Source organism: Chiroxiphia lanceolata, chromosome 1 (genome assembly GCF_009829145.1).
Source record: "Chiroxiphia lanceolata isolate bChiLan1 chromosome 1, bChiLan1.pri, whole genome shotgun sequence".
NCBI lineage: Eukaryota > Metazoa > Chordata > Aves > Passeriformes > Pipridae > Chiroxiphia > Chiroxiphia lanceolata.
Genome location: NC_045637.1, coordinates 108,056,422 through 108,083,478, shown reverse-complemented (window position 1 = coordinate 108,083,478; position 27,057 = coordinate 108,056,422). Strand labels below are relative to the sequence as shown.

Below are 27,057 nucleotides of genomic sequence, written 5' to 3'. Positions count from 1 at the left end.
GAAAATGAGAAACTACAGTTAGAATGAATGAATAATACCAACCAGAATAGTTCATTTAGGCTTCAGTGATGACCCAAATTGTCAGATTTCCTGCTAGGACATCTGATTTATTTTTTTTCCTCATTCTTTTGAGTGCTTTTATGATTGTAGACTGTTAGTAAGGTTAGGTACGCTTGTGTGTAACTGATACTACTGGATATGTGACCCGTTTTTGACATGGTAATGATCAAAATAATAATAATAATTTTAAAAGTGTTTTGTAATAGCCAACAGTTGCTTTATTGGTATCTAGCTTTCTCTTTTGTAAATTGGCCAGCTTGATAATGCTTCAATGTTTTGTCATCGAGACAATGGATGTCTTGTGCAGACACTGTGTACACGTAGCACATAACATAATAGTACTGTTGACAGAGTTAGAAATAAGGGTCAAATTGGTGAAAACTCGTAGATCAATCAGTGAAAACTCGATGTAGATAATTTATAATTTTCTTTTGATTCCGGAGGTGAGTTAGAATTTTAAAATTTGAGCGTTTCTTTTTTCCTTTGGAACTTGATTACAGGTTCCTTTGTAGTCTGGCATCCAAGTACATAATTCATTATTTGGTACAAAACTCTTTAGTCTCAGCTAAAATTTGTGTTTCTGCTATCTGCATGAAAAAAAGAAGAGAAAGGGAGGAAACTATCTTCATAAGTGGTAGATGTAGTGACGTATTAGAACGGGAGACAGTCTGTAAAATTACCTTGGTATTCTTACGGTTGCCTGTAGCTAAGTTAAAAGCAGTTGCACTTAGGAGAGCTGTAGAAGATTATGACTGTCAAGAAGAAAAATGGGTCTAAAGTTAGATTGAAAATGAGATGTTGGTCAGAAAATTTTGTTCCTAGTTTTACTATTTTTGTACTTACTACTAAGATTTCATTCATTTGCATGGAAATTTTAGCCATTGTCTGGAAGTTTCCTGAATTAAAAATGCATCTAACTCTCTTCTTTTAACCCTTAAGTATAGAAATCAGATGCTTGAAAGTGAGTGTTTAAACAAAATGATGGCTAATCTTTTAGTACCCTAACATCTGGAGAGGGGTGGGGTACAGAAATGATTCTGTTTCAAAGTTACATGCCCTGAAAAAACATCTGTTTTAAATATGAGGATGCAACAGTTTGTGTATTGCTGGTCACTTGTGTTGGTAAACGTTGCAGTGTAATCTGCAGTTAGATTCTTAGAATTGTAATTATTTATTGCTGCATTCATCCTTTGAGATAGTGTTCTCTGACTTGGTTTCAGGTCTTTAGCTGACATAATGGTACAGTTCTGTACAGTAAATGGAATTACCTGTAGTCTATTTGTTAAAACTTAAATGTAGTGCTTATCTGTGTATGGTCAGTGCTGGAATAATAACAATACTGAACGTATTATCTCTTGGAGATAATCTAAAATATTCTTCTGCTCTTTCTACTGCCAAGAGACATGTGTGCATGGCTACCTTTTGCTGTAAATTGCACAATTACTAATCTGCTGGCTATCTGCTTTATTTGTTGGTACTTGGGTGTCAGTATGTTACCTGTTTGTTCTGAAAGGAAAAATGAGAAAAACAATGCTTGTGGTTGCTAAATGGGTACAAGGAAGAAAACAAATCATAATCGAGATCTGTGATCTCTGCGTCCAGCTATTTTCGGGTGTCTGTGAGGCTTGATATTGCAGCTAATGCATTTGTACAGAAACTATTTTCTAGTTGTCAGTTTAGTCTGGAATTATCAGTTAAATTTCATAGATGTGCATAGCATGATATCTGGCTTTTTTGTCTTGGAATATGTAGGATGAAAAGTCACTGGAGCAGTGTTTTGGGGGGACTTGTTGGTATGGTTGTACTATTGTGTGTGTTTCTGCTGTTGCAGAAACAATTCAGTGGTCAGTTTAACAGTGTAAGATATTTGGGACCGAGTGAGTATTATGTACGGCATCAAACAGATCTGATGTTACTCCCAGCTGGAATTTTTGCGGGGATATTGTTCAGTTTTGCAGAACCTTTCTGGTGCTTAAAGTGTGAATGTACTCTATAAAATGTGTATTTTCCCAGTTATTGCCCTGGAGATGATGGGGCTGCCCATAGCAGCATGTGGTGGCATCCTGCACTTCTGTTCTGCCAGTGAAGTCGGAGAGTGGGCTTTGAAATGTGGGGGTGCATAAGGCTGAGCAGTTGTTGAGTAACTTCTAGCATAGTTTCTAGGACAAGTTATCTGCTCCATATCTGGGCTGATCTAAGCTGGTTGGGGGCATTACTTTCAAAGTGGCCACACTTCAGCCATGTGGCCAGTGTTCTGTCCTGTAACTTACTCTTTGAGCCAGGACTCATTAAGATTAATTTATTTGAGGCTTGTGATGCTAGTGAGGTCTTTTCTGTAAGTATGGTTGCTAATTTTGAGGTGTTTGGTGTTTACATTAAATATAACCAAAGGATGAAGTGGTTATGAACTGCACTCATATGTATAAAAAGTGAATGTTTAAATACCCTTTTTATATTTAATGTTTTAAGAATCATTGAAAAGTTAATCGTAATAGAAGTGGTGTTACTTTATAATATTACCCATAATAAGCATTTCAGCATTTGTCTCATTAAACTCTGTTTTCTCTAAGTCATATTGTTTCTTCTGTTAGTGTTTATGAACTTCTCTTAAGAAGCTGAAGACTGAAATATCTGTTTTCCTTATTAATCAGTTGTCACTCTCAGTTATATTCTCAAAGGCTAAGCAGTAGTTTTTGTTGCACTGCTTCTGAAATGACTTGATTTATTGAATAAAAACTAACAGGCACCTCCTCTCAGAATTAGACATAAAGTAGGCAGAAGTATGCATTAAACTGAGCTTCATTCTTGATGCTTTCAAAGTAAGACATTTAAGTAGTGGTTCCACATCTGAAATATTAAAACTCAACAGTAGAAAAAATATCAGACTTGCCTTAGTAGTCTGCTTTCTTCATAATCTTGTATAACCTCTTCAAGTATAAGATAGCTGTTGAAACACTTGAGAACCCGACATAAATATTTAGTCTGTTTGAAATCCAAAGTGTATTCTCTGCATTTCTCTGCTGTATGGGTTTTTTTGGAGGACAGTACATGCCTAAGTCAGATGCTTAAGGAAGGAAGACTTCACAGTTAAAGAAAATCTTAATTGTTGAATTATAGTTCTGTCTGTTTATTAATATAATTACACTTGCTTAAATAGTGGGTGTATGTTTTTGTTTTAGTGTAATGAGGTGTGGAAGAAATAGTTACTTTTCAGTGTTTCTTCCTTCTAAACACGGAGTCAGGAAATCCCTCTTTTGTTGTTCTTGTATTGAAATGATGCTGGTAACATGATTTGAACCAACACCCAAGTAGATGCAAAGTCATAATTTTAAAAAATTCTTTTCTCCTGTGCTTTATGTACTCAATAATAATTATTTGTGGTGACTTTTCCTAGAGCTATATACTTTTAAGCTGTTCAGGCTTCATGAGTCTTATTAGAGGTTGGACTTTCAAATGTTATTTTATTTAAAATCATCTGATTTGCAATGTACAGAACACTTACAGTCAAGTGACTTTTCAGAGGACCTTTCTATGAAGTTCATAATTCTTGAGCAATTGTTTGGTAGCTTTGACTTTGAAAGCTGTTCTGAAACCTGTCCTATAGTAAATTGTCTGTTTTGTTTCCAAATTGTTGCTTTAGCCTTGTAGATCACCTGTGGATTACAACTTAAAGGAAGATGTCACACAATATTGTCATAGTGCTTAGTTTGTAATTATATGCACACTCAAGTGTTTTGGTTTAAACATGTTTTTTTGGCGTGGATGCAAAGAAAAGGACTGTATTTTGCAAGACTTGAAGTTATGTTAAAGTAGCAGCACACTGATTTTAAAATGCTTTTATTGTTCACTGAACAAAAACTTGGACTGGTTTAATATTGGTGTCTTCTGGTGATGGATCATGTTCTGATTAGAATTACCACTTTCATAAAGCATATGGTAGGTTAGGAAGAATAAATAAATGAAAAATAACCTGTGGATGGGCAGTACAGTTTAGTAGAAATAGCTGTGGGATGATCTCAGTTCATGTTGATCTGCTGTGATTTGAAATCCTGTTAATGAAGGTTTTAGTGGTGTCCCTAGTAGCACCATATCTGAGTAGGTGCTTGGCCTTTGGTGTGACCTTCATTACCTGGTTTCTCAGGATCAGGGAACTGTCATTGCTGGGGGTTCAATGCCTAACCTTGACATTATTCTAGAGGCCTCTAAGCTCTACTACCACACAATTGTAGCTTAACTTTCTTTTAAACCTACTGAAGGGGGAAAAAAAGTGAGTTTTGACCTTTTGAGTAAGTTCTTAGCTTCCCCATGTTACGTTGTTGCATAGGAGCTTTTCCTTGTGTTTACAGTCAGGAGAGTACACTGGTGTACAGCCCTTGCAAAGAAAAAGCATATTATGGAAAAGAACTGGCAAAGTTTCTTGCATGTGTTCTGCCTTCTTTCCCCTGTGACTTCTTACAATACCTCAATTGCTTCTGTCTCCTACCCCTGCTACATCTTTGGCTGCAGCTCATCTTGAGCTACTTGCTTGGTGACTGCCTGCCTGTCTGGCCAGTACTACTGTGCCAATGGGCTGGGGCCAGGTTAGACAGCAGTTTCACTTCTCAGGGTACCTTTTCCATAAAGAAAAGTTGAAGTCTGGGTTCAGCTGTTGTGGTGTGGTGGATATAGCTCCCTTAGGAAACTAAATTAAAAAAAAAAAAATAAGCTGCAGGTATTCTGTTGACAGAATTATGATGTTTCCATGAAGTACAGAGTTGTTTTTAAGGTTACAAAATTTTTCGAAGAAGGAATTTGGGTTCCGGTGATGGTGTCTACAAAGTATTAAGATTGATGGCTTAATATTTACATGTACCTGATGGAGATGCCAAAGCAAAATAGGTTGAATGGAGTAGATAAAACTACTCCAGATAAAGACTAAGGAAATTGAAAACTGGTGGAACTCAAAATGGAGGCAGTGCATGCTTAGAGATGACATGTTCCTCTGGAGTACTCTGTTGTTGTTGGAGTAATGCTTCGCCAATAGCCTATCACTCCTTTTTGTGGAAAGAAGTTGATAAAAATTTTTTGGAAAGACAGAATAGATGAGCTCTGAAGATCATTCTGTGAAGAAGTGAGTGTCTGTTCAAGATGGGAAAGATCGGTAACCTAACAGTGAGTTTACTGGCCTGCAGTGCATGATTTTCCACTGAGTTACTTTCAGATGAGAGCATATTCATGTGAGTACTTGGCTTCAATTAGAAAATCTTCTCTCATACTTTTTTGTTGGTTTATGGGTGGATTTTGTCTTTTTTTTTTTTCTCCCTCCTGCTTTTGTAATGCAGTGAACTACAGTTTACAACATGCATGCTCTTCTTGCTTCTTTTTTTAGAGTTGGAAAGAAACCTGCATGAAGTCTAAAACCTGATGGAGGAAGAGAAACTTTTTACAGTGTGTTATTGTTGAAAGTTTGTCAGGCAAATTCAGTTAATCTACCTATTTGAGCTTATCTAGAAACTATAGCTCTTGAAAGACTCTCACAAATTTCTCCTAATGTAGTGGCTTTTAATCACTCAATATGGGAAAAAAAAATCATCTTCATTTTTTGTTAGGCTCATTTTAAACATTTTCCTCTGTGCAGTAGCCTAAAGATTCTAATGACCAGAACTAAAGTTGGTATTTAAAAGGATTGATCTTCAATTCTCATTTTTTAATTGTTTGCAATTACGACATTAGCTGGAATTGTGGTGCTTAGTGGATAACTTCTAAAGAGCCTTTGGATTTTTTTTTTTCTTATTAAGTGTTTGGATGCAAAGCTTCTTGAGGAGATTATATGAAAGCCAACTCCAGTAAGGTGCCTCTTACTGGATACTTGCAGTTACATGACTCAAATTCTGGCAACTAACATTAAGTACCAAGTACTAGTATTATTAAAATATAACTTTGTAAAATTAAGGTAAGATTTTGTAAGGCTTAGGTTTTTGAATATAGACAAAACTGATCTCTCGTGCAGTGGCATTTTGGTCAGAGCCTAATTTCTCTATTAAAATTCTTTGTTTCCTGGTAAAGGTTTTCATGGGAAGAGACTTTTACTTCTAAATGTGTGGATGTGAACCCATAATTTCTCAAAAATCTGCCTGTAACCTAATTGGCTTTTATTTCTTTTAAAAAGTGATGATTCTGTTGGAAACATTTTCTTTTTTCTATGTCATTACCTTGTCAGTCTCATAAAAAGTGGCATTAGTTCTTTTACTGGGTCTCTAATAGATGAATTCAGGAAATTTCATTAGAAATTTCACAGTATTTTCTAATGTGATGCTGTGTTCTGCATTGTGTAGGTATCATCTTCACTTTTTTGTACTTTGTGGAGTTTTTTGGTAGTTACTGATATAATTAATCCTGTCACGGTATTAACTGCTTTCAGCCCAGTTGTAACTTTTGCTGTGTTTCTAACTACATAAATACTTTTGCTCCAGGTGGTTTTTCTTATCCTAGCTTACCAGTTTTTCATTTTATTTCCAAATAAAAATGTCCATGCTGATTTTATCCACCTGAACGTGCACACACATGCGCACAAGCACACGGTTACTTTGTTGATATTTAATTTATTGCAGTACCATTGTTCGTTATGACGAGATCAGCATTTGAACCTGATTCTTGTTCCTGTCGATGAGAGGTTTGTAGGTCACAATTTAACTGAAATGAATGGATCTGGCTTTTTGATATTAGAATAAGGATAGTTAGTCACTACATGATGTTCTAGCTATGCTTTTGTAGATGCTCAGCTGTAGTGGCATTTAATGTGTGAACTCGAACATGTCTTAGAGAAGGTACCAAACTAATGGATATATTTTATTTCTTAAATTGGTTATGAGGTGTCCAACACTTGTTTTAATGCTACTCAGCAGATTGTCCTGAGCTATCATGGTGCACTGGTAGTGTGTGAGCTAAATGTTGCACATCTAGTAAGCAATGACCTGTTAGAAGTTACACTACTACTGTTTTCGGTTCCTTAGCCCTGGATAGTAAGGTGCCACTTTACTCCAGGACTGGTTTTGAGTCCATCTTTGCCATACAAGCCTAGAGCATGATTCAAAGTAGAAGCCAGTTTTTTATACAGATAAATATGCTGTATTAGTTTAAAACTGACTCTTTCTTGTTGGCTGAGTATGTTAGGCTTGCCTGCTGTATCAAGAACAGTGGACAATTTCATGAAGGAATAGGTTCATATTCTAACCAAAGTGATATTTGTGGATAGAGTATTTCTGATTTAAATATCCAGTTGTTGTAAAGCCATTGTGACTCATTAAATGTGATTCTCTATGATTGTTTTCCCTCTCATCTTGCAAGTCAGAATCCATTTGAAACTGTTAAATTTTCTTTTTCCGTTGTTTTTCAGTATGTAGTACGATTATTGCATGCAACTTTTATTTTGGGTTTTGGATGTTTTTCTTTTGAGTTTCTGAGCACATTTACTGATAAGTTAGAGTATATGCCATACTCTTGTCTAGAATTACTTTTGTTGAAGAGAATTAACATCTAATAATAATTTTAGTTCTCACTTCTATTTAGGTATTGTAGCCTGATGGTTTTTCTAGTCAATTACCGTAATACATTACTTAAGGCAGAATATCTAGACTTTACCAGTGGTTGGAGGTTTCATCAAAATACTTTTTTCTGTTTGAGTTCTTGTCAGCCTTTACTTTCATCCTGGTTTTTCACTGTAGGTAGTTTACCGGGAGCACAAATGTAAGAACTCTTGCACTCTATCTTGGAATGGTGCTAAGTTTCCATCAGTGTTGATTTAAACTGTGTTGAGTGTGTAATGATGGCATTCAATGCAGTTCCTTCCCTCTGTTAAGCTTGAAGTGAAAGCTTTCTTTGAGGGTCCTGGCTTCCTAATTTCACAAGAAGTTCTAGCTTTATATCACTGAAGTTTTGACTTCAGTTATTGATGGAACCTTAAGCCAGAAATTATGCTGACAGCTTATAACTGGAGCCACATGTGTGTCAAAGTTTAATGCAAAGTGCATCATTCTGGTCCTTCTGTTCATGAAACTTCTGCTTTGAAGGCTAAACGACTGTTTCATGAGGCAGATGCTTCCTCAGAAGGGCAGAAATGGTCTGTGATTGCAGAAGGCCAAGGGCTTGATTCCCTTAAAAGTGAAAAGCAATGCAGTGGAAGGACACGGATAAATGTGAGCCAGCTAAAGGCTGGCTAAAGTGTTAGTTCTAACAGCATCTGGCCATGGTATTTTACTGCTTGGGAGTGGTGCTATGTAAGGTGACAGCTTGCCTTTTGGAGAAGAATCTGAAGCATTCCCAGGTGACATCTGAAACTGCAAACAGCACTGCCATTTGAAATAGCAGTTTTGCAGTCTGAAGTCATTATATGTTAAGTTTTGAATTTATGGGCTAATGCAGAATCTTGGGTTCACTTTCTGTTTCTAAGGCAGTGAAAGCAGTGGTCTGAAAGCAGCTGTTCGATGTCTGTGGAACACTTTGCAGTACAGGATAATGAGCATTGTGTTAAACTGAAGAAATATGAAACAAACCACTGCTGAAGTATATAATTATCCGATAAGCAGAAGGTGACACTTGATAAACTCAGACAGCAAAGAGCAACAAAGGGGATTCGTTGCACACATGCATCAGTTGTTATTACCTGGATCCACATTGTTTGTGTTGTCTGTCTTTCGAGATTCAAATACTATGCATTGTGTTCAAAAGCATGGTAGGGAACCACATGTTTTAGAAGTGAGTGACATAAATTTTCAGTTTGTTCCGGTGTTTTAGAACTTGCTGTCCTTGATCTATTGTCATTTAAGACCCGTATTTTTTGCCTTTAAATGTTACTTACCAGAGATGTAACAAAATGTTATGTTGTTCTACTGGGATGGAAATGCTCATTTTCAAGGCTCTAGTTGTCACTAGTCAGACCAATGGTTCACTGAACTAAAGGGTTTTGAACTGTTGCACCAAATGTAGTTGGATTTGTATTCTTTTGGAATAATCTGGTTTTTGTTACTTGTGAGGGAATCTCAGGAGTATTCTGAGTTTGTCTCATGAAATATCTGAATGGTTTACCCATGATATAATATTCTGGTGAGGAGGTAGTTTAGCTTTCATTTATAAATATCCCCTGTAACCCTGTGATGTAAATCTGTAAAACATTTACTTTGTATCTGTATTAAACTGTGATTCATTAATTTACCTTCACATCTGCACGATTTTTCTGATGAGGAGATACTGTTAAAGTTTCTGTCTCATGCTGCAGGGGGTTTTCTGTGAGTTAACTTCTTTGCCTTGAAAGTCAGCAATTCTCTTTTACCATCTGTTCTTCCTTGGTTTATGTATGAGACAGTTTAAATGTCAGTTTCCGGTTATTTTTTGTTCCTCTGTCTTCCTTAATAGCTATTTTTATCTGCCATTGATGAAGATGGTTTGGTTTGTTTTCTTTTTGTCACCCCAGAAAATGCTTTACATGACAAGTGGCACTGCCTGTCAAAGAGGCCTTTGAGCAACTCATGTAATACCCTGCATTAAAAATATCCTATCTTTACATAGGACTGCAAGAATAAGTAAGAGAAGGGGCTTTTTAAAGGACCTGAAGACAAGCTTGACTCTGTACAAGTTTTCTTGGGTCTTGGATGAAGCGTGATGTGTTGAGAGGTTAGCAACATAAAAGTAGTGTTCAAGTTTATGTTTAAGGGTATTGCCCTTCTGAACTTAGTACATTTCAGTCACCAGATTTTAACCTTGTATCTCCAGACTTCTGGCAAAAGACCTGGGGAAGGTAGAAACCTTTGAGATGGTTGCACGTGTTTGCAGCTGCCTATTTGTCTGTGCTCTCAGCAATGGAACTTAAGTTATGAGAAGAAATCATATAATCTGTTTATATGTGTTAAGTGTATGACACTCCCTGCTCTGAAGAAGCCAAAGGTAACCTTGTTACTATGAGTCTTCCAATGCAGGAAGAAGTAGCCTTAAACAAAATCACAACCACCTTGTTTCCATGCATTCTGAAGCCTCTGGGAGGGAACTAACACAGAAGTTATTTTGAGCAGGAAAAGTGAAGCTTCTTGTCCCACACCCCAGCTGTTTTCCATGGGACCACCACATGTGACCTGAAACTCTAGCAAAGTCAGACCTTGAAGAGGATGAGCTTGCTTGCTACGCCAAATCCCCTCCCCTATGTAGGTTACTGTATCAATAAAATAGCACTTTATGTTCATTTGTTCTGTAAAGTTGTGCTGGAATTTTTCCATTTTTATTCGGTTATGGTCTGGGATACTTACAGTACATGCAATTTTTATTTGAATTATTGTTTCAGGGTTTTATATTGTCTCCTACTTCCTGAGTAACTGAAGCTAAAAAACTAAACCAATTAACACTGCAAGGCAACGTCTTCTAACAGTGATTTTGCAAAATCAATAGCTACTTCTACTACCATACAGGTAGAGCTTAATCCAGTAATGCACGTCTACTTATTAATTCATTTAATAGACTAATACAGTTTGGTGGTTGAAAAACTAAATCCATGTACTTTCTGAAGAAGAAAAACACACTGTTTCTGAGATATAGTCCTTGCTCTGTACATTTTAATCCTTTTACCTGCTGTTGCTGAGCTGTTCAGTAATGCAGTCATTCTATGATCAAACATTTTTTAGTGACTGAATGCAGAGAAATGAGTTGAGACCTGGATGATCAGGCCAGATTTTAGCTTTAAGTATTCCTTGAGTTGAAACAATTTGGCTGGAATAATCACAGCTATTTCAGTCTATGTAATAAGTAAAAGGATATGATTTTTATACACTGCTAGACTGTTGTTTGAACTGAGGACAGTGTCCAAGTTTTAATTTGACTGTAAATTTATCTGCTTTGGTTGATTTATGTCAAATGGCAAGCATTCAGATAGCTGAATTAAATAAAGCTGACTCAGAGGAAGTATTTTATGAACTTTGCGGATACTTGGACTGTTTGAGGTTCTACTCAACAGTTTCTGCTTTTACAATAAACACATTTATTCTATAACTAATTGAAAAACATTTTCATATACCTGTCTAATTAGACAGAAGCTAAGACCTGCAAGTTCAAGACAACAACTGTACTGTGTAATCAACAGACAAACTTCTAGGCATTATATGTATATCTTCTTATCCCCCAGTTTTGGCACTCTTCTAAAGTATACTGTCTGGTCCCTTTTTTTTTTTCTCCTAAAAATAAACTTAATTTCTTAATTTCTTAAAGTAATTTGCTTTTGGGGCACAGTGAAGAGTGCTCTGATTGTATTTTCTAATGCCTATTAAATGGTGTTGAGTGGCTGACTGAGACCAGGCAAGGATACAGACAGCAGGATAAGTAGAAAATACAGGAAATCAGGAGGAGGGTCATCATTATGGCAGTAGCTGAAATCATGACATGGTACTAATTTGGAATAAACAGGTATCTGTAAAGATGGATGAAGAGGTCTCCAGTTGCGTGCCTCCTACAGTTTCTTGACTCTGCTTGTATAGAGCTCTTTTAAATGCTTCAGAACAGCTCTCCTGCTAATAAATGTTAAGCAGCAATTTCTTGCTTGAAGTTTGTGACTAGCTGAAGTCTGTGGCTTTGGTTTTTGAGAAGTAAATTTTGAGTTTAATAGCATCTGGTCCTAACTGTTGATGGTGACTGTTTTATTATTTACTGTTTGTAACTTTTCAAAGGCACATGTTGTCAAGAGATCAAAGTAAAAATCTGTCAATTGACACCATGAGCTTTGGGAGATAAGTGATATTTGAAGGAAGTATCACTGCTTGCTTGGATACCCTTCTACAGAATTGTAGAGTAGTTCTGGTTGCATGGAATCTCAAAAGTCATCTGGTCCAGCCCTTATTCAAAACACTTTCATGTACTTTTTCCTAAGCATCTGCTTTTGTCTTCTCTCAGGAGGAGGATTTTGGGTTAGATAAAATAAGCAAGATCCTGTTTTGGAGTCACAGTTGATGACAGTGGTCTGGTAGTGGTTGCATTCTTGAACTTCTGATGAAACACAGGCTCTCCAGTCTGGTTATTAAAATTACTTGGCAAATGTTTCTGTCAAATGAGTTTTGTCAAACCAGATAACTTGATAGTCCAAGCCTTCACAGAGATAGTATTATCATCTAGAGATTCATCGTACGATGAGATGCTGCATAGTAGTCGTTGCCATTTAGCTTTCTCATTTTTCAATGGAAGTGGTTTCATTTTGCCTCAAAAAAGGCTGAATTACAAAAATACTTTTATACCATTTCTACCAGAAGTAGAGCTTGGGAAGATGGTTGTGGATAGTTTGACAGGACTCTGGAATCTTTGAGAAGCTAATACCCTTTAGAATTTGTCTATCATTAAATTGGTGTCCTGATGTACTTTGCTGTTGCTAATCAGATGAAGTTAGGGCGCTCACAGTATCAATGAGAAAATGAAAATATTTTTCTGAAAAGTATATTTATTTTTTTTTTTAGCCAAAGATTAAATAGGGTTACCTCGAAATAGATAGAAATGGATAGAGACTAGAATTTGATTAAACTGCGTATAACGACAGTTTTAATTTGAATATGCAGAGTGTGAGGACCTTTGTCGATGTTTGTCTTTTTAATAAACTGCTACAGAAAAGACAATGCAGTTAGTGAGTAAACCCGTAGTCAATTATTGTATTCCTCTAGCATTTTTTAAAATTGATATGTTATTGCATCTTTTTTTTCGGTGCTACTGAAAAGCAGGGCAAGGAAGGCTTCCCTGTTACTGGTAATATGAACTGCTGGCAGATCGGGAACTTTTACTGCTTATTCAAATAAGATTGTTTGTCAGTATTATGTATTTACCAGTTTCCTTAAATGACTGCTGCTATCATCTTAAAAAAATAAAAGTAAAATCAATTTAATGCATGTGGAACATGATTAATATTTAAATAAGTAGTTTATTACAATGAAATAATAATAATATAAAAAAAGCAACCATGCTTCCCTATAGCTGATGTGTTTTCTACTTGTTTTCATGTTTCTAAGTGGCTTAATGTAGGTATATAACACTCAGGTTAGGTTATCTTTGACTTGCAAATGCAAAAATAAACACTAAGGTTAGGATACTTTTCTGACTGCATTTAGTGGGTTTGGGGAGTCTTTTCATAACTTTCTCTTTGTGCTGTTCATATCTGTGCTTTATGGAATGCTCCCTTTTGACAAGGTGCCCTCTCTCCCCAGTAAAGTGGTTAAAGGCTTAATTTGCATTTTCCTCCCTGTCCTTGGCTGCATAACTTTTAATTCTCCAGAACCACCTTCCCTATCCAATCAGTAAGAGTGGTGGGATTATTTTTGCTTTGCTTTTTTTCTTGTTATTATTTGTAATTTTTTAATAAGGAGAAGAAAGCTGCTTGCTAATTGTCCAGCTACTGAGAACTACACCTTTGCAGGTATACTAAAAGAGTCAGTACTTTCTAGAAAAGCATCACATCTTAAGCTGTTTTTGTTTGTGTAGACACATTGTTAGTACGTCAGATGAAGCTTGGAGCTGGCTCTTCTTAGTTAAGAATATGAGAGTCTCAGCACTTTTAACTCTACAGAAAAGATAAAAGATCAACTTTGACACAGTTAGAAATATTGCACATTTTTGTGTCTTAGAGAGGTAGGTGTATGTGCCCAATTTAGTTTGGCAGTAATTGCTGTATATTTCCTCTCCTGAGAATTCTCCCCGTAATCTATCATGTTAAAACACCTGATTTTTCATTTAAGATATTGCTGGCACATATACTAGTACTGATAGTATTATCTGAGTGGTGTGGACAACTCAATAAATATTATCTATATATTATGAAGAGGCAAAAATGCAGCTTCTCTTATTTGTAATGAACTGCAGTGTCAATTTGCTGTTCCCCCCCATTTTGGGTTTTTATATAAAACCTCTTCATAGATGAAGTTTTATGGTAGATTTTGTTACAAACTCATCTTGAGTTTCTTGATACAGTGAGAAGCTATTAAATGAGGTGTCTGTAAAATAAATAAAAATAAAATTTAAAAGAAAAAATGAGCAACTGAGATTTTTTTGTTTCCCAGCTAAGAAAGCTAAGATAACTAAGAGGAGTGACTATCTTTGTTTCTGTAGATGTTCACATGTGATTTTTTTTATTGTACCTTGATTACGTTTATGCTTCTGAGAATGGAAGGTCGAGGGCCATATACTGCATACCTTTCTTCCTGTTTTTTTCAAGCTGCTGTGTCATAGCAGTATCATTGAGTATATTTGGCATCCTTTCATGTCCACTAAATTGTACAGATCTTGTTTCTGATGTTTCAGGCTGCAGCTTGTTTGTTGATGTACTTTGGACTCTCTCCGGAAGGCTTTTTATTGCTTACTGTTCAAAAAAACAGTTTTAGCTCTTTCCACGTATTCTGACAAAGTGAGTGCATATGTCAAAACATATGTATAGCTTCAGAGTTATCTGCTTCTAGCAGCAAGCAAAAGCTGTGGTTCTTGGAGCTATTCTGGGAAGAAGTGAGGACTTGATATACTGGGTGTGAAGGTGGGAAAGTACCGAAGGGGAAGGTGAAAACAAGAGACAAAGGAAACATCTTGTATTGCTTCTCAGTCTTGAGATGTAAATTTTGATTTGCAAAAATAATTAGTAATTGAATTTCCATGGATAAAAAGGTGGAAAAATGTGACTGGGACAGATATTCCTGCTGTGTGCTGCCATCTTGGTTTGAATTCCACAATTCAGATTTAGTGCTGGTTGCTGCTACAGAAGTGGAAACCATGTGGCTGGCTGGTGATAAGGTAGGCAGAGACAGCAGAGAGCTGTGGCTCATGGAGAACCTTCCTTGCTTGGATCTGCTAACTAAGATGAATTTCTGTTCAGCCTCTTGCAGTATGCCACAAGAGGTTGTCAGACCCATGACCCACAAGGATTTCTGTTATCTCGAATCTGCTGAATACCACAGCTTTTTCTGATCTTTCCTTGAGGTGAGGATACACTGGAATAGTGGAGTTGAGTGAAATAGAGGTGGTATACTGTGTTTCCCTAAAAGATTAGGATAAATGAGTGACCACTTAACACAGTTTGTTGCGAAGGGGATTTCTTTTTGTCAAGGGAGGCTCATTGCCTTTCTACTTGAGTCATGTGTGCCCTGGACACTGTGTGTAGACACTGCTTAGAATTAATGCAATTGCCTATCTTCTTTAGAAGATAGCTTTTGTAATTGGTCTGAATATTGTATCGTGGGGAATTTTTGAAAGCATAAATTCTCTACCTCTTTCATCAGAAGCTTTTTTTGCCTTTTTTTGTTAATGGGAGTGAGCTCATTGGGTGTTTCCTCTTAAATGTATTTTAGTCTTGCCCTTTCTGTTGTCAAAATATCACTAAACAAATCCAGTAGTCCTCTTGGTATCACTTACTCTGGTTTATATGATTCATGTCTAACAAAGACAGGCACTGTAAAGGTTAAGTGCAGAATTGGTTCTTGCACAGATGTGGTGATCCATTTGCCCTTTGTCTGATTCATGCTGTGGATCTATTGACTGCCAAGGTTTTCTTACTTTTTGCCTTGTAGCTTGTTGGGAAGTTGGGTCAGTTTTCTGGTTTCAAAAGGTGCTTGACATAACACTTTAATCTGAGGTCTCCATCTAAAACTGTAGGTCATGATAAATCAGCTGCATCCAGAACAGCAGAGGATACTGTTGGTCCAGAGTGCAGTATGGCTTAAAGAAATGCAAAGGAATATATGGAAGTTATTCCAAAGCTCTTTGCCTTCTTCAGCTCTTTTGAGACATGTAACCTCTTTCTAATCTGATTATAGAGACCTTGCATATAGGATATGAATTTTGTATTCTTTCTAATAAACAAAGCATGGATATGGAAATTATGGTTCTGTGTTTTGGCTGGTTTTTTAAGAGTCTTACAAAGTAGCAAAGAAAACGTTGAATACTTTGTTGGGAACATTTTTTTTTATATAAAGTATAAGTTTTGCTAAAATACAGTAAAATATTAAATTTATTAAAATATTACCTTTTTTATTTGCTTATATAAGTTGTTGTGTAATGCTGTTTTTGAATGGTGTTATGGGGGTTTTGTTGGGTTTTTTTTTTTTGTTGGTTGGTTTTTTTGCTCACGTCTGTATTTGCTCTTGGCCATATTTGAGTTTATGCATGATGACTTTGACTTGTACTATGTTGATAATTTATCTACTCAAGCTTGTCGAAACTACTCTAGCTTGCCTTTCAGAACAGGCTTCTTAATGTCTTAGTTCTAAGCCTGCTAATTAGTAGTCAGCATTGGTCATAAATCATTGTGTATGCTCTGAACAGGATTAATTGAAAAAGCTCTCTGCCTTGTTACAGGCGTGTTTTTCTGGTGCTTTTTGTTTGAGGATATATGAAATGTAGTAGTTGTCTAGTGTTGATCCTTCTCACTTAAATGCACCCAAGTTCTAAAATAGTGGTTTATCTATGCTTTGGGTCTAGTAGTGATTTTGGAAAGAAGCCAGTAAAAAGAGATAAGGATGACTTTAAAGTTGCAGTGTTGTGGGATTTTTCTGTTTTGTCTTTTCAGTAGTACTAATCTGTTTACTTTTATATAAAACTTGTATGCGAAGAGGTGCTCAAATATGTTGTTTTTTGTGAAGTCTCATGAGATCTGATACATAATGACACATTCCTGGTAGGAGTATCTTTACTGTATACTGTGCTATCTTTCATTTTCGGAACTGTGGGAATAGAGATTGCTTCAAGTTTCCTCTTTTAGGAACCAAAGATACTTAATTCAATTTCTTTTAAGACATTCATTCATATATACTTGCCAAAATACTATTCAAAATAGCCTAACCATGTTCCGCAGCTTATTGCTGCCTGGGTCAATGGACTAATGTTAGAATTGTAAATAAAATATATTCAGTGGGCTGGGAAATCTCTCGAGAGTAGAAGTGTGGTTGCAAAAATCACATGGTTTTACGTAGGCTCTTTTAAGTTTGATTTTTTGAGTGGGATTCATGAATAGAAATGAATAGAACTAATTTCTAGTCCCTCTAATAGTGGAGTCAAGGTGTTGCTCCCAGTAATTATATTCCAAGGCACCGAAATTATTACAGTTCTCATCTTTGGCTCTGGGAGGGGAAGAATCTCTGCTATTTTACAGGAATCCTGCTGTCTTGGTTGGCAAACCACCACCATCTTTTTGGTGGGGTCAGTGAAGTGTCTCTTGACTTGCTGGTGGTCCTTTAGTACGAGGAGATGAGGACTAGAAAGTACTGTTCTGCTGTAGAAGAAACAATGCTTCTTTCTGCTCCTGAAGGGAAAGGAGTAAACAGAGCAACAGCAAGGCTCTGTGTAAGGAAGCTGGAGTCCAAAAGCATTAGTACAGATGTATATTAAATATAATATAAGGAAAAAACTGTTTTGGGTGTGTTCCTGTTTGGTTGAATACAGCTTACTTCCTCACTCCCATCATTGGGTGTGGGAAGACAAACCCTAAAGTTTTGAGGAAAAGGGGAGAAGGGAGGTTTGTTTCCTTTTGGGATTGAATATAAATTATACCCCTATAATTAGATAGTTTATCTAGGAAAAAGATTTTAGGTAACTGAGGCAAACAGCAGTGATCATGGAAAAGAGCCCCTTGAGACTAGGGAAGTATTCTGCATTCAGGTTTTAAAATTAGTGCTTTTATAGCCTAACTCGGGATTGTAGATGTCTGTGTTAACTATCAGTGCTGTTTTTTCCCCCATACCTTTTGTCAGGCACTGGAACACTTGTCCTTCCTTGTGGATAAAAGACAGTAATCAAGCTGCCTGTTGTCAGATCCCTCTTTGTCCACTGCCTCACTAGATGACACTGGGACTTCTTGAAGAATTTCAAAAGGTGCTGAAGACTAGAAATCTCATGTAATTGTATAGACACTTTGCAAAATTCTCATAGGATTATTGGACTTTTTCCTCCCTGAGGGACAAGATAAATAAGCTTTTTCTGTTCTACAGTTGGTTAGTTGGCTGATCAGTTAGCACAACTGTTACTGGCTAGCAAGTCTCACTTGTGTTTCTGGTCTGGCAAAACAGTGAGCTGTTCAGTTTTAGCTCTGATCGAAATTTCATTTTTGAAGTGGGTCTCCCAGTTGTTCCTGCTTACTGGGTTTTCCTTCACATCATGGGGCAATCCAGCAGCATGTGAACTTGATTTCTTTCAGGAAAAATACTAAATCAGAAGATTCTGTCAAGGAATACAGCTAATAGGGTTCATTTGCTGGTTAGCATTCAGTCCATCTGCGTTGAGGCTTTTGTTGAGGACATTTCTCAGGAAGAGAGTCAGTCAAGAGGGCTGAAAGAGGAACCTGTGCTAACAGTTTAAGTGTGGCCTTAGGTGTAGTCAGGTCTTAGTTCTTGTAGTACAACTTTTTAATGCAAATTTTGTAGTGTTTAGTGTTTCTTGGATGTAGGAAGTAGTTTGTGTTTTCTGTGAAGCGACTGTGATTTTTTTTTTCAAGGATATAAAGAACCAAGGTGTCTAGTAGCAAGCTTTAGAAATCTGGGGTTTTTTTGTGTGTAGAAACTCTGAGAATCTGTAAAAGCTCATGGCATATTCAACATGCAGGCTGTACACTGTAACTTAAACATTTCAAGTTAAATTGAACTAGAACAGTTCTGATTGCTCTTTACTGATAGATTACTTTTGTCAAGTGTTGCAAACTTCTTGGTGGTAAAAGCTTCAGGCTTGTTCATCTTAATTCCATAAATGTCAAGGCACTTAGCATAAACAGGTAGTACTTGAGGAGTTGCAGTGGGTTTGCTGCATTTGCTTTTCCTAATGAGGAAATTAGCAGAGAGTTCTTTTTCCTCTTTGATGGATGGTGGGATTGTAATGATTCCCCCACTACAGTCTGTTCCCATTTCTGACATTTCAAGACGATCAAATAAACATGAGGAAGCTTGCAGGACCATAGGTATGGTACATGTGTAGTAGACTTGAGGAGCTTTCAAATATTTGCTGAGTAAAGGCCTATAGTCATCATGATCTTTAAGTTTAGGAAATTGATTCTAACAGCAAAAAGAAACCAGTGAAAAATAATTTTAAAATCTAGTTGATATTAAAGATATGAGCAGGTTTTTTGTGCTACTTTACAGATGCTGTGAAATCAGTGTAGCTTGGAGCAAATCTGACCTGATTTGAAATGACAAATTTAATTCTTAAGAGTATCTTGTATCTGTTATCAGAGGCACTATAGCTGAAAATGGCTTTTCTGTTTCTTCCTGTGCTGCTGACGTTACTGTTGTCTGATCACTTTAAAGTAGCTCTTTGTAGGCTATTTATACTTAAATAAGAATTTTAAAAAATGTATTCTTTGGGACTGAGAGAAGCCATCCAGGTCACTTTGTGGCCTCCCCCAATCATGGAAATTTTCCCTTTTAATCATTGCAATAAAGAGTTTCAAATTAAAACACGCTGGGGGCCTCTCCCCCCAAAAAACAAACAAACAAAATCAAAAACACCAACCAGGGCATTTGCTTTTTGTTGGAGTACCCTCAGGATGCCTGGTACAAGGACTGCAGGAGTGGCTAGTTGTAGTACTTTATTTTTCAAAAAAAGTTTCGGTTTAAATCTTTATTGCATATGTTTTTAGATGGCTCCTTTCAGAATCACAGCTAGGGATGTCTTAGGAAAAAAGCTGACCCAGAAAATATGCAAACTTTAGGTCCAGTCCTTCAGGATTGTTTTAAGCAGCAGAAAAGGCACAGCTTATGCTTAGGATGGGGAAGTCCTTAAATCTAGGAAGAAACAGGAGTACACATCTCATTGTTTTTACAGGAGCTAAAGGCCCCCTGGATGCTTCTTTTTCAATAATTGAGCAGTTAGCTAAAGAGAAGGATAATTTTTTTTCTTTTTGAATTTACTCATAGGGATGAAAGAAGCAGTACAGCATCCTGATAGGGATTGCAGCCCTGCATCTCCGATTGAGGGTTTATGAAATGTAGTAACTCTGGTGTACAAGTAGCAAGTTAGGACCAATTACAAGTAAGTCTGTTGGTCATGAAGCAATTTAGGCATATAATTGAAACGAAGCATTATTAGAGATGAGTGGGGAGGGAAAAATGCATCTTAATGGAAATTTGGAAGAAAAGATTGTATTTTTCAGGGGTGACAGTGCCAACCTTGATCTTTATTTTACAGTATAGAAGAATTTAGATCAAACTGTAAAAAGTAGTTGACCTGAAACATATGATGTAAAGAGGAAATTTGTTGTGGTTGTTTATGGTGAGTTTATTTTTGGAAGGAATGTTCTTGGGAGAGTAGAGGGCTTATTGATGTTACACTGTAACACAGCTCAGTGCAGCAGATTTTTGCTGAAGTTTGAATCTTGCCTAAAACCATTTTCCACAGCTTTCCAATTGATTTTTCTACAAGACTATTCACTGCAGCATAATTGGATGCTGGGGTGACTAGTGCAGCTTTCTCAGTATCATAGTCAATTTAGGACTCTGTCCTTGCTTTCTCTCTGATTAGTTTACGTAACTTAAGTGCCTCACTGTTAAGAAGCCTTGTTCAGAAGCAGTGTAGATTTGGGCTACCTGTGTACAGGTGCTGTTTTCAGATCTAGTTAGCAGTATATTTTTCAGTTTTATTCAAACTTACTTGTACTTTTTGAAGACTTTCCGACTTTCGCTTCTCCCAGTTCCCTTCCACCCAACTCCAGGTTTTCTGTTGATCCTGGTGTGTGCTTGCATGCTGGTTTACCTTCTAATGGGCATTGATGTTGGAGATGCCTTAAAATACCACACAACTACTGAATCTGTTGTCTTCATACTTTTAATTCCCTACCTTTTAGGCTGCTTAATTACGTCTTCATTTTTGTGATCTTGACTTGACTGTTGTCTTGTCTGTACGTTTGAGAACAGAGTTCCTCATAACACTGTAGGTATTCAACTACAAAAACCAGCCTGTTGTTTTCATCACAGTAAGTTTGAACAATAGTTGATGTTACTGAAATGGGAAAAGTCTCCTACTGCCTCTCTTTTTACAAGGCAATTGTGCTACTAGCTGTACCGTTTGGAAATGGCTAGGAAAAACCCAGACTTGCATCTTCCTTTTCAAAAGTATTAGAATCAATGGAAATTCCAATCACAGCCTTAGATCTGACTCTGTTTTGGAGCTCTTTAAGTCATCTGGCTGCCTTTTTTTTTTTTTTTCCATATCGATACCAGTGGATTTCTTTGACGTGGCTCTTTTTTCCACCAATCAATCAGATGTGGCAAACTGTCTTTTTCTAGGTCTCCTTAGATCATTTTAGTGTTGGTAGATCTGTAATGTGACCAGCATAAAGCTACCACTGGAAAACAGCCAGAGCTGCTGTCTCCAAGATGACTGGTTCCTTTGAGAGGCTTCTCATCAGAACATGGCAAGGATGATTAGCATCACAGATGTTAATGGATAAAACACTGTGCAGAAAATAATTTTTTTATTGTGGCATTGGGTTAGCTGTTAGACTTGTTTACTTCAAGGTTGGAGTTTCTCTCATTTTCTTCTAGATTTTCAATAATTGCACATCTTCAAAAACTGTAAAACTTGAGTGTGTATTTTCTTTTCAGTATCATGTGCCTCTCAGCTGCTTTTCACAGAGCAGGTTATGGTGACTTTTAGGAAAATGAGACTCGAGTACTTTTTGTTGCAAAAAACTCCAAAACCAAACTCAAACCCCAAGCAAACAAAAAAACCCCAAAAGACCCCCAAACAAACAAACAAAAACCAAAACAACAACAAAAAAAAACCAAAAACCAACCAAAAACTTTAAAGGTTTTCTTGTTTAATGAAAAGCAGAACAAAGTGAAAGTGGAAAAAATTAAACTCTGCATTCCACGTGTGGTCAGCATTTTTGACTAGTTTTTCTGTAGAGCTTTTTTTTTTTTTCCCCTGAGTCTTTGGTGTTTTTTACAGATGCTAGAATTCTCTTTTCATGCTGTTTATTAATATAGTGGACAACCATTTTTAAAGATGCTTGGATGGGAAAATTTGGTTGATGTAGGGGGTGTACGTGGCGTGAGAGGACGGAAATGACTCTTCATGGTTTTTAAGTACTTGAAAAAGCAAAATGTCCTCAGTGGCATTTATAAAGTGTCCTTCTGATTTAATTAGGAAAAACTGTGATCCAACAGTAGCAGCTGTTCCTCCAGGCTGAAGTTCAGATTTTAACCTGGTATAAGTCTGTGCTGCTGCTGCTGAAAGAATAATAGCTCTTGGTCCAAATTGGATTAGTGTGCAAATCCAGCTGGAGTGTTTTCTGGGAGCTGCAAGGAAGGTTAGTCTTATGTCCATTTGCAGCATAGCAAAAGGAAAATCTCATGTCATTGCAAAGGCAGGGGTGGTTTGTAGGCTGGGATTTAATTTTGTTTTCAGTAGCAGTAGTGGTGGATATAGCAGTTATGAGGCATTTGTTTCACAAAGTTGTCAAAATGAGCCTTGGTTGCATTGGACTAATGTTTGGTCTTGACTAACAATATAATGTGGTTGTAATAAAGGATCTCTGTTTATGTCTGAGATACTTCTTGAAGAATTTTGACTACTGTAGTTGGATACCTTCCTACTAAAACTAGTAAATGAGGCTATGCACAAGTCAGTCTTATAGGAAACAATTAAAACATATTCCTAAATATATGTTTAAATATTGTATTTTGTGAATTCTGTATGTATTTGAAATTTTTGAGGGCTCAGGGGAAGAACACAACACACAGCACTAATCAGCTGAAGTCATGCATGAGATCAGGTGATGTTAGTGCATATACATAACTGTTTGGCAATGTGCTTTTGAGTTGACACTCTTTTTAAAGCACTGGTTGTTGCAGCTGCTGCCCAGTGTGGTGTAGGATGATGGCAAGTATTTGTTCCTTGTTTTAAAAGTGCAACTTAAATGTTTGTAAATGATACATCCTTTAGCACAGTCTTGGCTTTAAATTAGTTGTGTGTTTCCAAAGCAGGATGTGTGTTTCCAAATGAAACATTTGTGAGGTATGGAAATCTTATTTGTATGCATTTTCAAATGACTCCCAAAGTTTTTATCAAATGGGGAGTTTTCACATATGCTAAACTGTGAATAACTAAGTACACGTTAATCAGATGTGTCTTACTTAGCCTTCCATGCATTACCAAACCTTAATTTTTTTTTATAGTCTAATTAGTAGAATTACTATTTCAGGAGGAACATGTATATAATATATCACTTTGAACAACAAACTTGAATAGGAGTATGGTGATTGCTCCAGTGAATTTTTAAAGATGACACATAAGGAGTGGGAAGATTTTTGCTGTGGGAGAGCAACATTAGAGTTCTTCAATTCAGATTTTGAAGTTCAGATAAAATGAAAAACCATGGTACTGCAAAAGTAGTATCCTCATATTCTAACTTGGGGAATGTAGAAATTAGACTGTTTCATGTGCTTCTAGAACTATAAAAGCAAGAAACTTTGAAGTCCGCAGTGAAACTCAGCATAAATATTGAAATAGAAGATGAGGTGAGATTTTGTGATATTTTGTATTAGAAAGGCTAATTTAAAGAGACACCATTACACTGCATTGGAGGAGAATTGCAAGATTTCTCTGTTTTACGTCTTGGAGACATACTACTGAAAAAGCGTGGAATTTATTTAAAGTTGCTTATTTAGAGGAAGCTGACTGTTGCCAAGTATTTATTCACCACTTTTCTGCTACCTCAGTGCCAGGCAGAGCAGAAACCAGAAGCTGCAACTCAGCAGGCATTGAGACAAAAAAGAGCATGTCAGATTTTCACTTGCTTACCAAGTCAGGGTTTTTGGTGGTGTGGGGTTTTTTTGTTATTCATTTGTTTGGGGGTTTGTTTGTTTGTTTTTTGGTTTTTTTTTTAATTGCATTTGACTGAATGATTTATGAATTTATGTGAAAAAGTATTCTAAGAATTATGTTTTATATTTCTTTTAACTAAACTCACAATGCATATCATCCTCACCTTTGGTAAAGGACAAGCCTATGACTTACCAGATTCTGCATTCTTGGCTCTATGCTCTGTCCTCTCTAGCTGGCAGGAATTCCAGAAGGAGTCCTGGTCCACCTCCCGTGTCTGTCCTTCAGGCTCATCTGCTGCAAAACATAGCAAGCACGCTAAACAGGTCTTAGGATATCACCTTATCTTCAGACCTGTCCACTTCCTTTCAGCTTTGTGAATGTCTGCTTCTGTTGTTGGCTACAAAAGCAGCTCAGTTTTCTTCTAAGTAATTACTAGAAAACTGAATAGTGGTGGCTGCGTTTTGGAAGCAGTGGCTTGGCATTTAAATAAAACAGTTCTTACCATATTAAAAAATGTAGGCTTGACAACATGAGCTTATTCCAACCGACCTCGACCTTTTTTAGAGAGAAAATACCCATTTTTACAACTCCAGTGGAAGCTGTCTTATGGAAACAAAACCATGTAACCACCCCCAGGTAATTGAGGAATCAGATTTGTGTATCTTGCCAAGGTTGCTTAGAATTGGCAGCGGTGTATCCAGGAGAGCACATCCCTGCAATGCTCTTCCTCCTTGTTTGGCTAACACTAGACCAAATATTAAGAAGCGGAATTATCCTAACTTGCAAATAACGTTGCCCTAACTTTTCATTCCTTATTACCCCAAAAATCATATCACTGAGGTAGAGTTACAGAATTCTGTCTAGTTTATCTGTATCTTTCTCTTGCCACTTGTGCCAGTTAAGAGTTCTGTCATAACATAGTTTCCTTTGTGCTCCCTGCAAGAAAAAGTGTTTCCAAGGACATTAAGGAGAGAAGGCATCAAGAGGCAAGGTATAAGGCATTGAAAGAAATTTTGACTAGCACTAGAAATCCTTTAAGTTCAGTCCTCTGACAAATTTTTGTGGATTTGCTTAATAACAGGATGTCTCACTTGGGATATTGTGAGAGCACTCAACAGTTATTTCCAGTAGTTTTTATTCTGTTTCTAAGTTAATTTTCAAGGGAAGAGCTGATGCAGTGTTGATTAAATCATATCTAAGTGCTCTTTGTATTCTTCTGTAGAGAGTCATTAGATTCCATGTAAATAAAAATTTTAATTTTTGTGCTTTTGGAATTTTTTGTGATATTCATGCCTCAGATGTATCAGTTGAGTGGGGTTTTGAGTAACATGCTGCCTAAAGTACTTCACCTTTCTCTCCTTTTGCTCAAGTTGATGTGTAGTACTTCTTGTTCTTAAGTAAAATGCAAGCTATACAGTCTCAGAGATGTTGACCCTGTATCTGTACCAAGTATTTTAGTCTTTAAGTAAACCCAATCGCTCTTTCTTATTTTCTCATTAGCATCTCAGAACCCTGTGTGGGTTTTGTTTCTGTCTAAGTAGTGAAAGCTCCTACTGTGACTAATCTGTGATCTGCTCATTAATACACCTTTCATTCTTTAGTCAGCAAATGTTAGAAATTATGTACTGGAAATGCTGTACAATTGGTTGTCAACAGTAATGTAGAGATAAAAAATTTTGTTTTCCTGTCATCTTTCTCTTAATTTTTTTCTTAAGAATTCATATAATCAGGGAATTTATTCAATTATATTTATCCCTGTATTTGCCTCCAGAGAGTAAGTCCAGCTCTGCAGCTTTCTCTAGATGCAGAATTCTTCCGAGTGTTGGTCTCAGATGTTTGCTTTCTTGGCCTTAAGCAGAGCGTCCTTCTTTAGCATTTTTCACAACAGTTTTTTGTTCCTCTTGCTTTGATTTTTGAAGCAATGTGGGGTTTTTTCTTCTCTTGTGAAGGCTCTCTGTTTTGGCTTTGTCAAAGCCTGTGAAAATTCGAGGTATATCCTGGTTATGAGGTTTAACCATAGAAGATCTGTTGTCCTGGAGCTCTGTAGCTTCTGTCACTTCCAGTTGAATTCTTTAACCCAGTTATTTCACAGAGAGCTTGTGCATTCAGATTTTCCATATAGGTCAGTTTTGACAGCTTCTTGTTATTTGTAATGCCTCTGAATCTGCATTGCAGTATGACTACAGCTTAATCAGACACAGGAGTTTTATTTCACCTAACACAGAAAACAAAGCAAGGTGAGCTTTGGCAAGCCTGGACCACAGCTGCTAATTGTGGGCTTGTAATTCCATGCAAGCTTGGATGCTGAAGCCCAGCTTGTTGCATTTCAACTGGTTTTGGTACTAGATGTGAGTGCACCAATGCCATGGGATGGTTTTTTCATCTGTAGCAATGTTTAGCAACTAAAAACAAGGGCTTGGTTCCTTGGTTTTACATTTATTTCTAAAATGCTGAAAAATTGCTTTATTTGCCTCATGTTAAATTAGGTAACATGTCCTATTTTAAGTGGCTACTTTGCAGACATGCTGTTTATCAAGAGCGAAGCCTGTATATGCAATTAGAGAAATTGTGACCTTTGTCATAAGTGCCACAAATTCTTTGACTTATGAATTATTGGTGATTCTTTTGTGACAGAGAAGAGGTCTAGCTTTAAATGCAGATTTTTACACTTGCACTGCTTTGCAAAAAGAAGGGAGAGTATTTGACCTTCCTCATCTCTGGTGGTGTCTTTCCCTCATTTTCCCATCCTGAAGCCCCTAGAGCTCTAGATTGCTGGATCACTTCATGTCTCACAGTGCTGCATTATGAATTCTAGTGCAAGAGTTGGATTGGGTGTAGGGAACCATTTCTCTTGTCAGTAGCCAAAATTTCACCTATGAAGTTAAGTCATTGTTTCATGGCTATTTTGATCTGTCAGTTGTAGAAAGCTAGACCTGCTTCTGCTTTGAGGAGAAACAATAGTATTTGGAAAATGTTATGCAGGATCTGTTGCAGTATTCTTCTGAATACTTCCCTTCCCTGCTAATGGCTTTTCTGAACTATTTAAATGTCATCCATGACAAGAACGATATGCCAAGAGTCTGTCCTCAGTTATTGCACTTTAAATTTCCCTGTAAGAAAATTGATGGCCTTACTGTATCCTGCATACTGAAATTTTGTTGATGCAGTTGCTGATAGGCAGAAGTGAATTTATTGCTGCTAGACTTCCCTGTTACTCTG

The 27,057-nt window shown here is 36.8% G+C and overlaps 1 protein-coding gene across 3 annotated transcripts in view; it reads left to right on the top strand.

Moving 5' to 3' along the window:
• Nucleotides 1-27,057, top strand: part of SEPTIN7 (septin 7) — a 78,444-nt gene that overhangs the window by 19,086 nt on the left and 32,301 nt on the right. The gene's annotated exons all lie outside the window — the stretch shown is intronic.